A 13,697-nucleotide genomic window follows, 5' to 3' on the forward strand; every position below is an offset into this window, starting at 1 on the left:
TTGGATCAAGAGATCAGTTATGGGTCATTTGACCGCTCCACCCGTTCCATGGATAACTGTGGTAATTCTACAGCTAATACATGGTGACGAGCACTGAAACCCCCCCCCCCCCCCCCCCCAGGATGCGTGCTTTTATCAGAGCCAGACCAATCCAGGGTGCCAGACAATGCACTAAAAAGAGCCATTGGAATTCACAGCAAAAAGCAAGTTCATCACTGAGCTTCAAATAGGCCCCAATTCCCAATAAATTATAATATAGTTAGGTACGTTTGACGTAAAGTGCAGATTACAAACACTTTGTGCAATACTGATGAAACAGCAGCAAAGTGGAAGGTAATACATATACACGTCTATTTAGACATCCATGCTTACATTACTGTGGCTTTACAAACGCTACAAATGGCTAGACAACCGTTGTCGGGATTTGGGTAAAAATAATTCCACACATAAGAGGTGGATTTTTTGGTCTTATGCCCAGGCATGACAATGGCCTCCTTCTTATCACGTGCAAGAACTGCTTCCACTGGGGCAGGACTTACACAAACAACATCACCCTCATCAACATCCTCATGAGCGCCCTCGTCGGCTACACAAATATCCCCCTCAACCTGTTGCAATTCCAAAGTGGCATCCTCAATTTGTGTATCACCGGCTACACTTGGGCTGTTCATGCACACATCTGCAGGAATTCTGAAAGGGGTCTTCTTTATGTGTACAATATCAGACAGGTCAGGATTACACATAGCACGCGTGGATAGACTCTCCTCAAAGGATTTGTGTCATTTCGTAATCTGAACATACATTTTCCTCTAATGTCTTACTGTTTTCTTCTAGCTCGGCTTTTACACGTAAAAGTATTTTCACACCACTTTTGGAGTCCGAATGACAAAGTCTTGCTTGGTCATGACTGACCTTACAAGAAGATGCCTCAGTGACAGTTGCAGAACTAGCACTCATAAAAAAAGGCGAAGGCCTCATTCTTTCCTTGCCACTGCATGTGTAGAATGGCATGTTGGCAATTTTATTTTTTTCTGCAGATAACTTTGCCTGGATTACAGGTCTTTTTTTCTTGACCAAGGTAAAAGATGTTTTTTTACATTTTTGTTTCCCTGACTTAAAAACACTATGCACTTTAACATAGGCTTTAGCAGATGATGTAGAGGGATTACTATCATCATGACTGGTGCCAGCAGCTGCTTGGTGCTCCTGGTCTTCTGTTTACTGCTGTGAATCCATTTTGATAACACAGTACAATGTGACTGCAGATTAAGAACAACACTACCAGCCCTATTATTTCTATTTCAGTAATGACAATTAGCAATGGAGCTCTCCTCTTTGTGTTTTACCTATATTACACAATACAATATGACTGCAGATTTAGAAGTCCAAGCCTGCCAGACCTATTATTTCTATTTCAGCAATGACCATTAGCAATGGAGCTCTCCTGAATGTCACTTGAGAATTTGAAGAACACTGCTACCCCTCCTCTTTCTTTTCTACCTATGATGCTGCCCAACTGCACTAGAGACTGCCAAGAACTGTACTACCCCTTCTGTGTCTCTCTGTGAAATGGCGCTGGATCGCAGTGGAGGGCAGTACTTATAGAATCTAAAACTCGCAATGTACAATGTAATGCCTCGTTTTCAATTCCGATGGTGCGCAAAAGTGAAACTCAGATCTGCTAAGTTCGGATGTGTTTGGTTCTCGGGGAACCGAGCCTGAGCATCTTTACTCAGATCCCCTAACTTCAGGTGTTTCTGAAAACATCTCACCTAAGCATGAGGTTCTTAGTGCCCATTTTGGTCAAACTGTGGCTGCCTATCTACCACGTCAAGGTGACCTCATACAGATGGGCAACTACACTAACAATTTATCAATTTATAATATCGTCATCATTTATTTATATAGCGCCAACATATTCCATAGCGCTTTACAATTAGGGACAAACATTGTAAACTAATAAACAAACTGGGTAAAACAGACAAAGTGGTGAGAAGGCCCTGCTCGCAAGCTTACAATCTATAGAACTTAACTCATTTAGTGTTTCTAAAATTACAGGTAGTATATTTGATATCAGGCTGTGATAAAAGGAACTGGGTTTTTTTTTGCGGACAACAGACTTGCTGTATATACATCTGCTAAAGGACACAGATCGTTTGACTCCCAACAAAACAGGAGCTTACACCCGGCTGTATAGCGAATGTAGATACATTATCAAATATTTCAATCTCTATCAAGCTATCAACTTTTCCATATACTGTTTTTGAATGTTACAATATGCCATTGAATGTTAAATCAACATGTATTTTAAGTGGGGGATTGGTAACATTTTGCATAGAGGACGAGCACGACCAAGTGGCCAAATGAGCACTGTCCCTGGCCCACTCATAAACCTGAATTCATACCTATAATCTTTTAATACAGGTTCCAGGCAATTGGACGCATGAAAACCAGATTTAAAATGCTGTAAATGATTTAATGACAGATTCCCCTCCATCATTAACAGTATATTTTGTTTCCTTGTTTCCAATTGCATATTTCATTCTTGCCCAGTCCATAAATTAAATGAATTGAAGCCTAAAAAGAACATAAAAAAATACATTGCCACTCCAGCGCTTGGTATAACACAAAAGATCACTGCCTGCATTATATAAGCACAATAATAAAATGTTTACTTGTTAATTTTCTTTCCTCAAAGGACTCCGTGGCAGCCATAACTAATGTTAGCTTCCTACTCAGCTGATCATAGACAGGAAAATAACACCACCCAAGGCTATATAGTGTGACTCTTTCTCTTCCTCGCTGTCTTTGTGTAATTTCCAAAGCTGTTCTGTAAAATATAATCAACACCGAGAAGGGTGGGAATATTAGGGCTGCAACATTGTCCAGGTAGGGTCAGATTAAGATTCCCTATATTCTCAATGCTGCCATTAATTTTAACAGTCTGAAAGGTTAGGCATGTGAACTGAAAGTGGCAACCTAAAACACAAAATTGGAGAAACTACTGCTGTTGGAATGCTACTGGAATATTTTTATGGATATCTTGTAGATCTATGGCCTTTAAAATTGAATTCACCATTTCCATAGGAAACTGCTTTACTTGGATGAATTTGTACAACCGTCCTGAATCCAGCACTGTCTCACCGAAGTCACCAGATTATTTTTCTACCATAAAATGTTTGCAATAAAAACCTAATCCTCTCTGATTGCCCTGGACTAGCAAAATCACAAGTTTTCCAAGAAGTGCAAGTAGAATTTTGCTTAATGCTTATTCGTACATTGTAGAGATCCAAGTCCTCAATTTTTTATAAAATCATTCCTCCTTGGAAACTCTGAAATCTATTTTTTAGCCTGTAGCTATGAACCATGAAAGGACTGTCTAGGCACATTAGTTCCAAATTGAAGTGCTGCTTACCAGGACAATATCTTCTTACTTCTCTAAACTATTGGCTAGCGGACACTGGTCTCTTCATGACTTGTGGTAAACGGTGTGTCTTTCCTTCCGTTACTTTCTGGACCATGGAATCCAGTTGATATCCAATCAATAAAGAACCACCAAAAGAAAGCATGACTAATTTATTTCTTGAAAGAGGATCAGCTAACCAAGGCCGCAAGCTCCCTCCTAGCCATTACTGTTGAAGCTATAGCTCTTGTTGATCGAATAAGCATATCTAGAGAAGCACATAGAAAATCAATACCCTTCTGCATAGTTTCCATACTCCTTAATAGAGATAGTCACTGACCCCCGTGTTTTGGTTTTGTATTCGGTTTTGGATCTGGATTATCGTCGTGTTTTGGTTTTGGTTTTGCAAAACCGCCATTGCGTGTTTTGGTTTTGTTTGGTTTTGTTTTGCTATTTTGTTGCAAAATCAATGTTTTTGGGCCTAAAATAACTAAATTTAGTGTTCCACCTGTTTCATGGATAAGTAATCTAATTGTAAAGCTAATAAATTATAAAAAAAAAACAGTTTAATTCCTGGTAAGTAGGCCTTCATTAATTCTACACACAAAACAGATTGTCTTCCTCTCCATCTTGTTAGGAACTCCCAAGCCAGTACAGTGAAACTCGGGGACTACTCTGAAGGCCCGGTGTTCGCTGGAGCCCCTAGTGGTGGGGACAGACTTGGCTGCGGGCCGACCGAGGGTCGAGTAACGTATACTGACTTAAAGGAGCACCCAGGAGTGGAGTGATTGGCGGGCTGTAGTGAAGAGGGAATCCAAGGTCAAAGGTCACTAGCACAGATACAAAATCCAGGGACAAGCGAAGAGTCAGACACACAGGCAAAGAAGCAAAATCCGGAATCCAGGCAAAAAGGTCAAGGTCAGAAGAGAAGGTTCTGAGGTCCAGGAACAAGCAGAGGTCAAAACACGGGTAGTCAATCCAAGGTAGCAATAACCAAACAGAGAGAACAAGCAGGCAGCAGGACTGAGGGCAGAACACTATAACCGGCAGTGAGGCTGCAGACCTCACTGCCCTAAATACCACAAGCCACCAATCAGAGCCTAGCTCTGAGCCTCACACAGCCCCCATACTAATTAAATTAATCAGCCCACAGGCTGTGTTAAATTGCGCGCATGCGCCCGGCCACTAGTACCGCCGGGACGCAGCGCCAGATTAGAAGCGCCGGACCGTTGCCTTGGCAACGGCCGGCCAGGAACTGGAAATGACGTCCTGGTCGTCAAGGTGACGGCCGGGACGCCAGAGGACCCAGGAAGCGAGCCGCGGCGGCTCATAACACATCTATGCATATTGGTAATGCAGCCATCATATTTGGATGTATATTACACCTTACACTTATAGTTAAATATGTAAAGAAATGGAAAAAGGCAGTTTGCTTTCTGTCTCTATAGGCCCCCCTCCACTTATTCAAAAAACAAAGAAATTCAGCCATTATAGACTGTACAATATTAATTTAAATGGATAAAGCCAGTTTGGTTTCTGTCTCTCTAGGCCCCCCCTCCACTTGTTGAAAATACAAAAAATTAAGCCGTTATAGACTGTACAATGACACCCTATCCTTAAGGAGAAATTGCCCAAACAGCAGCCTTTCAAGACGGTACGTGATATGGAAATGCCACAAGTCCCTTTCCTCTTTGGGGGTAGATTGCACCCTACACTTACATAGAAAGTTTTAAAAAGATGTTATCGTCATCATCTTCAGCTTCATCCTCACCCTCATCAGTGTGTACGTCATCATCACAGACTATCAATTCATCGCCGCTTGAATCCGCCATTTTATAAACATCATTTTCTCCACATTTTTTGGAAGTAACCTTCGACAGCGATCACTGACTAAGTTCCCGGCAGTACTGAATACTCGTTCAGAGTACACACTGGAGGGTGGGCAGCTTAGGTATTGCAAAGCAAGTTTGTACATGGGTTTCCAAGTGGCCTGCTTTTCCTCCCAGTAAGGAAAGGGACTGTCTGACACTTCCATATCAATTACCTCTTGAAAATAATCCTCCACCATCCTTTGCATGTTTATACTCGTATTGGATGGAGTTATTGGCAAGGTGACACATTTTTTTGAAAAATCCTTCAAACCAGCCCAGATGTTAAATTGTTCTGGTCTGCCCCCTGCGTCTTCCCTGCTTCTTTTTGGGAAATTTAATTTTTTACGAGCAGCAGCAGCTTGAGAAAGTGAAGGAGGACTCGTCGTCAAGCCGAGGCCCAGTTCAGCGGCCAAATTGCTGAGCAATAGCTCCTTGCAAAAGTTCACATCTCGCTCATTTACAAGTAAAGACTCAATGTAGATCTTAAACCTTGGATCAAGCACAGTGGCCAAAACGTACTGATCTGAGTTCAAGATCTTAATAACTCGAGGATCATTGTGAAGCGAATGAAGTACTTGATCGACAAGGCCAACATACTTTGCTAAATTGCTTGCTTTCAGCTACTCCTTCAGTTTCTCAAGCTGCTTTTCCAATAGTCTAATTAAAGGAATAACTTGGCTCAAACTAGCAGAGTCTGCACTCACCTCACACGTCACAACTTCGAATGGTTTCAGCACCTTGCACAGCACTGAAAGAATTCCCCACTGTGCAAGAGTGAAATACATCCCCCCTCCTTTCCCAATGTTATGACTTGTGCAATATGCTTGGATGGCTTTGCGCTGTTCCTCCATCCTCTGAAGCATGTACAGCAGGGATGTCCAACCTTTTAGCTTCCCTGGGCCACATTGGAAGATGACGAGTTGGTTTGGGCCGCACATAAAATACATTAACACTAATGATAGCTGATCATCCAAAAAAACATAGTTAACATATTAAACTTACTTGGAAATGAAGTTAGTAAGAGTTAGGAAACCTGTTGCAGAATCATGATTAAAGCAGTAGTCCCATTACCAGCTGCAATTTAACTTACCTGCATCTGCCCCTTAATGGGGTTCGGGGAATTAAATGCCAAAAACTTTTTTCCTCTCTTTCTGCACCCATGAATATTTTTTTTATTGACCAGTTTGAAATGGTCACCGATATAGGTAGCATCAGGAGGACTAATAGAGATCTACAGAGATTTAAAGATATGGTGGCGGGAAAAATGGCTCATGGAGCAGCCTCCGTTCAGGGTAACAGTGGGTGATAATTTCACCCTACTCAGCACTGCACATTTAAAATGGTTTAAAATATTAAAAATACAATTATCTTTTAATACTTATATTAGATACATACAGAGAACACAGCAAGTTCATAATTGCATGGTGCAGCAAGTCCAAATTCAGAGTAACAACAATAAGATACTGGATAATCTTTCACTGCTGCTGATAGTTCGCGCGGGTGACTCCTCTGTGCTGCGCTACGCAGTGGATGTCGGGTGTGATGACGTCACCCCCGACATTCACTGCGAGCACCGCACGGAGGAGGAGACCAGGGAGGGAGCTGGAGCGCCAGCTGACGTGACCGCAAGGTAAGTATTTTCTTTTTTTTTTTGCAGGATATTTTTTCCATTAACAGCGCTGCCCCCTTGCCACAACCGCTGGGCCACATTTACAGGTGGGCTGGGCCGCATGCTAGTTACCACCTCTTGCTTAAATTGGTGGCAGGGCAAGTTAAACTGCTCTTGGAGCTGCTGTAATCTCCTACATGCTGTGGCAGAATGCCTGAAATGGCCTGAAATTTTACGTGCCACCGAAAGCATCTCCTGCACCTCACGGTTATTTTGTAGGAAGCTCTGCACCACCAAGTTGATGGTGTGAGCAAAACAGGGAATGTGTTGGAAATCACCCAGCTGTAATGCTCACTATATTGTTGGCGTTATCAGAAATGACATATCCTAGGGAGAGTCCAAGTGGTATAAGCCATGTATCAATCACATCTCTTAGTTTGCGTAACAAATTGTCAGCTGTATGCCTGTTAGTGAAGCCGGTGATACAAAGAGTGGCCTGCCTGTGACAAATGTTACGTAGTGGTGTAAATGCTGCTGCTGTTCCTGCTGGTGAAGGTGAATGACCAACCCAGTGGGCTGTCACAGTCATATAGTCTTTGCTTTGGCCACTTCCACTTGTCCACATATCTGTGATTAAGTTGACAGTGGGCAGAATGGCATTTTTCAGCGCAATCTCTACATTTGTACACACTTTTTGGTATAGTTGCGGAATAGCTTTACGGGAAAAATGGTGTCGCAATGGAATTCTGTAACGCGGACACAAAACCTCAATTAACTGTGAAAAAACAGCTGCGTTTATTGTGGAGATTGGACACAGATCTAACACTAACATTGCAGCCATGGCATCTGTGATTCGCTTGGCGACTGGGTGACTGCTGTAATATTTGTTTCCCCTAACAAATGATTGTTTCACAGTTAATTGCTGAAATGTAGGACTGCTCATTTTCTTGACCTGCCTCTGGGCTGACGACTCACCCCCAGCAGCAGCAACAGTAGAAGCAGCAGTGGGACTAACGCTTTCTTCAGAGGAATCAATAATAGTGCAGGAGTCATCCAACCTTAATAAGTGGGATGCCGGGCTAACTCCGAGCGCTACTGAGGATATTGATGAGGATGGTGTGGTGGGTGTATTTTGTAGCTGTCGGTGACCGGAGGGTCTTAGCTGATGATGGAGTGCTTGTAATTTTTTGGGAAGAACTTTCAGCTTTTCCCAACACTTTGCCATGAACTCTCGTTAAATGGCGTAACATAGACGAGGTTCCAAGATGGTTAAGGTCCCTCCCTCAACTGACTGTGGCTTCACATAGACTACAAATGGCTATACAATTGTTGTCTGTATTGGGGTAGAAATAATTCCACACATAAGAAGTGGATTTTTTTGTTTTATGCCTAGGCATGACAATGGCCTTTTTCTTGTCACGTGCCAGAACTGCTGCCACTGGTGCAGGACTTACACAAACAACCTCATCCTCATCAAAATCCTCATTAGTGCCCTCGTCGCCTACACAAATCTCCCACTCATCCTCTCCTAATTCCAAAGTGGCATCCTCAATTTGTGTATCACCAGCTACACTCTGGCTATTAAGGCACACATCAGCAGAATGCTCATGATTAGACATCCCACTGTTGGTTGGACTCTCCACAGGGATTGGTGTCATTTGTGAATCAGAGCAAACATTATCCTCTAATGCCTTACGGTTATCTTGCAGCTCGGCTTTGACGCGTAACAGTAGTTGTGCACCAATTGTAGGCTCGGTAACTTTTTGGGATCTGCCACTAATAGAGAAAGGTGAAGGCCTCATTCTCTCTTTGCCACTGCGTGTGTAGAGTGGCATGGTGGCAATTTTTTTTTTTTATCGGCACTTAAATTTTGATCAGTTACACTTTTTTTTCGCTTCAACAGTCATTTTTTTTTTGGTGTGTTTTTTGGACTGATTTCGAAACACTGTGTAGCTTGACATCGCCTTGCCCAGATGACGTACTGGGAACACTACCATCGGGACTGGTGACAGAACCTGGTTCCTCATTCTGCTCATATGTGGACTGCTTTGAATCCATTCTGAGCCCAAAGAACTTGTAGTGCTAAAAATTATTTGGTAGATACTGCTGACAGATAGTAATTTTGGCAGCCAGAAATATTTAGGCAAAATAATGAGGGACACCCAAAAAGCACTTTGAGTGCCAAATATTGAAAAAAAACAAAAAAAACCTTCTCTGTTCTCTAGCGATTTTTGTCAGCACAATTGGAATCAGAATATTGTATTCTCTGTCCCTGCTCTAATCAGCCTGTGACTACACTCTCTCCCTCTGTCAAATGGCAATGGATTACTGTGGAGGCGTGTATTTATAATCGTCAAGTATCGCGAGAACGGAGTCCCGAGATCCGACGACGTCACAATGACGTCCGGCCTCGATTTGGATTCCGAGCGGTCGGGAGAGTACCGAGCCTGCTCGGCTCGGTACTCGGATACCCAAAGTTCGGGTGGGTTTGGTTCTCGGGGAACCGAGCCAGCCCATCTTTACTCCTTAATAAACATTCTCTATTAAACTTGTCTCTTGTATCTTTATACAACGCTTCCATCCAAATTGTAAGTGCTCTGGAAACAGAGGCTGCTGTTACCCACACAGGGGCGCACGCAGGATTTTTAGGGGGGGTGGGGTTTCCCCCCTTCCTAAAAACCCCCAAAAAAAACACGCGAGACAGCTCCGTTTCGGCAGCACTGCACTATACAGCAGCCGCGGCACCACCTGTTCAATGTATTAGGCTTTCTAATTAACATTGTACAGGTGACACCTCCTTAAAATAGCAGGTTAAGAACAGTAAACTTAACCGGCAGCTTGAAAGTGACGTCATCGTTACCTGCTGGCTTCTTCATTCTTCGACAGGGTTTCCGGGCACTGTTTTTCCAGCTGTCAGTATTACTAGTGTGCCAGTGAATACACCTTCGTTGTATTCTTGTCGGCGTATCTGGTATTGGCGAGCTGGTCATCGTAAAAAGGTATCCCACCCGAAATATTACAAGATGGATTAAGTAATGTAACACACAACTTTCATGTACAGCATTACATAAAATATGTGCGCTATATAAAAAAAAAATGAACAATATTATTATAGAAAATTAAAAAGCACTAAAATATATTTTACAGGACATAAACTGCCTAAAATGATGCAGTGAAACAACAAGACAACAGTCATGTATAGCAGAAATCCCAGTTATATAACTGAATTGACTGGGTTTTGGAGAAGTAAGAATACTAACTTAAAGACATCCAATTATAAAAATCTAGACATGAATAGATCAATAGGTTGCGATGTGTAAAAAAGTATAAACAGAGTAAATAAGGGATCAGATTAATCCAAGCAAATATCTGGCTGTTGCTCTTGGTACCCTAACAATGTAAGATAGTTTCATTGTCCCATAGGTCATTTTTTAACGAACAATGTATTTAATTCTATTTACTTCACCTCAGTCTACAAATTACTTATTTTGTAGTGTACTACATGCTCTTTTTTTAGACTTACAAAAAGATTTAGGAAAATTTTATATATTGTGGGTCATGTAAAATAAGATTTATATCACCTCCCAACATTTATCTTTCATATTTCTTTCTGGCTAGAGGCCAATATAAATCACATTATTAGCAGTACTATAAGTCCTATGGTAAGTGGTACATAAAGATACATTCTACATGCTCACCCTTTTACTGATGGGAACAGAAGACGTCTGTCAGAGTAGTTAACAATAGCATAGGGCTCATAGTATTGTTCAAAAACAAATACCAAGCCAGAGACTTAAACTAGACATCTAGTAAGCATAAATTAAATAGTAATACAGGGTTTAAACTGTTACTTTTATCACATATTAAAATCATTTTATTAAAGTAATTTAGTTATAGTTTTTTGTTGTTTTTTTACTTGTTTTCTCAGACCTGCTCCATGCCCCTGTGACATACATGTAAATATGCAAAGTCACAGATCCGTTTATACAACACTAGAAAGCAAGCCCAAAGTAAGATCATATTTCAACGTCACCCACACATTCTGGAGACTCGGCCTCATACTGGGACTTACAATTTTCTCATGTAATGTCATGACTTTTTCTTACAGTTTTTTTTTCATCCCCCTGATTCTGTGGTGTGTCAGTTATTTATCCCCAGCTGCTGTAGGAAAACATCCAAAAATCACACATAGATCTAAGAACATTCAGCCTTGCAGATTAATATAGAAGCTAGTACCAAAGCTGTGAGGTGGGTGCTATCTGGATCCCCCCCTTCTAAATAAGCCCCTTCACAACTAAGTTTTATTATGATTGGCTAGCTTCATACTTTCAAATGGTTGGAATTCTGTTTTAAGTTCTATATTTTGGATGTCAAGAAGCGGTGTCCACCCTCCCCATGTAACCCTTCTAAATATCCCATGTTGAACAACCCCCCCTGCTATTTTCTGTATTCCTTCATTTTCTAAACATTTCTCAAGAAATATTATTGATGATAAAGTTGTGAGTTGCTTCTGTACATTGCCAGGTTGTAGATCCACATTAGACATTCAAAAAGCTAATATAACAGTTTATGGTCTAGAGGCAGCACGACTGCACAGTTGCTTAGTGGTTAGCACTTCTGCCTCACAGCACTGGGGATAAGAGTTCGATTCCCGACCATGGCCTTATCTGTGGAGACAAATGTCAGGTCTAGATTGTAAAGATGAAGCTCAGATAGGCATTACAGGAATGGCACTACTGTATATAATATGTGTTACATTATATACTGGAGCTAGGAGAACTTTGCAGCCAACTCTGTTGCCAGTAATCAGTCACATACGCTCCCACTGCATCTGTTATGTACTGTTTACCTATGTCATTGTATGGTTTACAAGCAGCTGAAAGGAATTTGAGAACATTGAAGCAAAGCTGGAAATAATCAGATGTTACTGAAATCTCTCTGTTCAAGTACATACCTTTTGGAGCATCCTAATTATTTTGCTTGTATTATCAAACCTCATCCTACTTTGTAGTTAGTAATTCTGGAGTGACCAACTAACCTCAATAACTATTTTTTGCTTTTGCAATCCCAAATATTTCTTCACCATAATCTAGGACCATGTGACGAAATTTGCCATAAAATCCACCTTCTACTTCCTTGTGAGTGTGACAAATCAAAGTATTCACTCCCTAAGCGTCTCCATAATTTTTTCAAGGCACCCCTAAGCCATAATAATTACCAAGTAGTCCCCCCCACCTTGCTTACCACTGGCCCTGGCCACAACACCCCAGGGAGCCACGGCGCACAGTTTGGGAACCACTATCATAGACATTAGCTGTACCTGCAACTTTACAAAGTAGTCGTATAGTACTTTTTTATTTCCAGTTCTATTCTCTACAAAAAAAACAAAAAACATATCCTGAACAGAGATTAATTCAAGGATACCGACAAAACATTGGTCGCTACTTTCACTCCAAGCTGCAAGAGACACGTGATATCGAGTGCAGTGATAAACCAATATACATTTAGAAGGTAGCATCTTACAGAAGAACACAAAGTATTTCACACTTTTTACTAATGAGTAAATCCTTTGTCCCATACTACGCAAAGTAAAATCATTGCAACTTTTATAGGTAAAGCTATAAAAATAAAACACATTTACAGAAGAAACCAGGAGATAAAATGTTGAACGATACAACAGATGGTTTACACTGTTGCCTGTGGATAAAACTTACAGCAAATGCTGTCATATACAAGTGGTCCAAAAGAAAGGACTAAATCAAAGATTTGGCTACATGAGTTGGAACTTTGCACACACCAGGGTAACTTTTGCCAGAAGCCAATTAACCTACAAATAATGTCTTGAAGAGTTGGAGGACATCCCTGCAAACACGGCGAGAGCATACAAATTCCACACCAATAGGGCCCTGTCGGAATTAAATCCATACAGCAATGTTCGCTACTGTGGGACCCCTAACAACATTAGGGGGGTATATTTACTAAGTGGCGGATCAGACGAACAGCCGGTTTGCTGTTATTTTTTTTAAAACGGCAATTTTATTGTCCATCGGGCTTTGTCTTTAATAAAATTGCTGTTTAAAAAAAAAGAAAAAGAAAAAAAGAAAAAGTAACAGCAAAGCGCCGAGAAGGAATCGCTGCTCAGTAAATATACCCCTAAGAGTCATTACACGACTCTATTTAATTTTCACCTTACAGAAGTTTATTAGTGTTGAATGTGTATACTATTGCTACTATAACACCGTGAGATTATTTCTCAGTACTTATATATCACCCGTTTATCCTTGTATTGATCAGTAACTGTTTATTGAATCTTTATGTAGTTTATTACAAACAAATGCTTAGATTATATCTGGAATAAGCAATCCAATGGTTATCAGGACATAAAAGATGGCAATGTACATGAGATACCGTGTGACAGATAGCAGTAAATATTTCCACCAACAAGAGACATATTTGTAGGATATTTCTTCATGTGGGGGATAACATGAGCAGATGTGTGCAATCTCAAAGAGCAAGGTGATCCCAAGAGGATAACGTGGACTAATCACTAATCCCAGGAATGTTCCAACGTAGGCCATGGGGTGTTACACTTTAATGCATTACACACAGGTCATATTACAGCTGCAGACAGGACTATGCTATGACTCATGCAAACTAAACTCAGGCTGCCAGGTACCAAGTGATAGCCCAAAAGGGACCAATTATCAGATAATTGCACTGGAGAAGATAAAAACATAGGAATCGTGATGAAAGTCCTTTTCACCAACAACTGCAGTTTTATTTTGTTGTTTTGCATTTCTTAAATTGTGCCACT

This window comes from Mixophyes fleayi, chromosome 1 (assembly GCF_038048845.1).
Source record: "Mixophyes fleayi isolate aMixFle1 chromosome 1, aMixFle1.hap1, whole genome shotgun sequence".
In the NCBI taxonomy this organism is placed as follows: Eukaryota; Metazoa; Chordata; class Amphibia; order Anura; family Limnodynastidae; genus Mixophyes; species Mixophyes fleayi.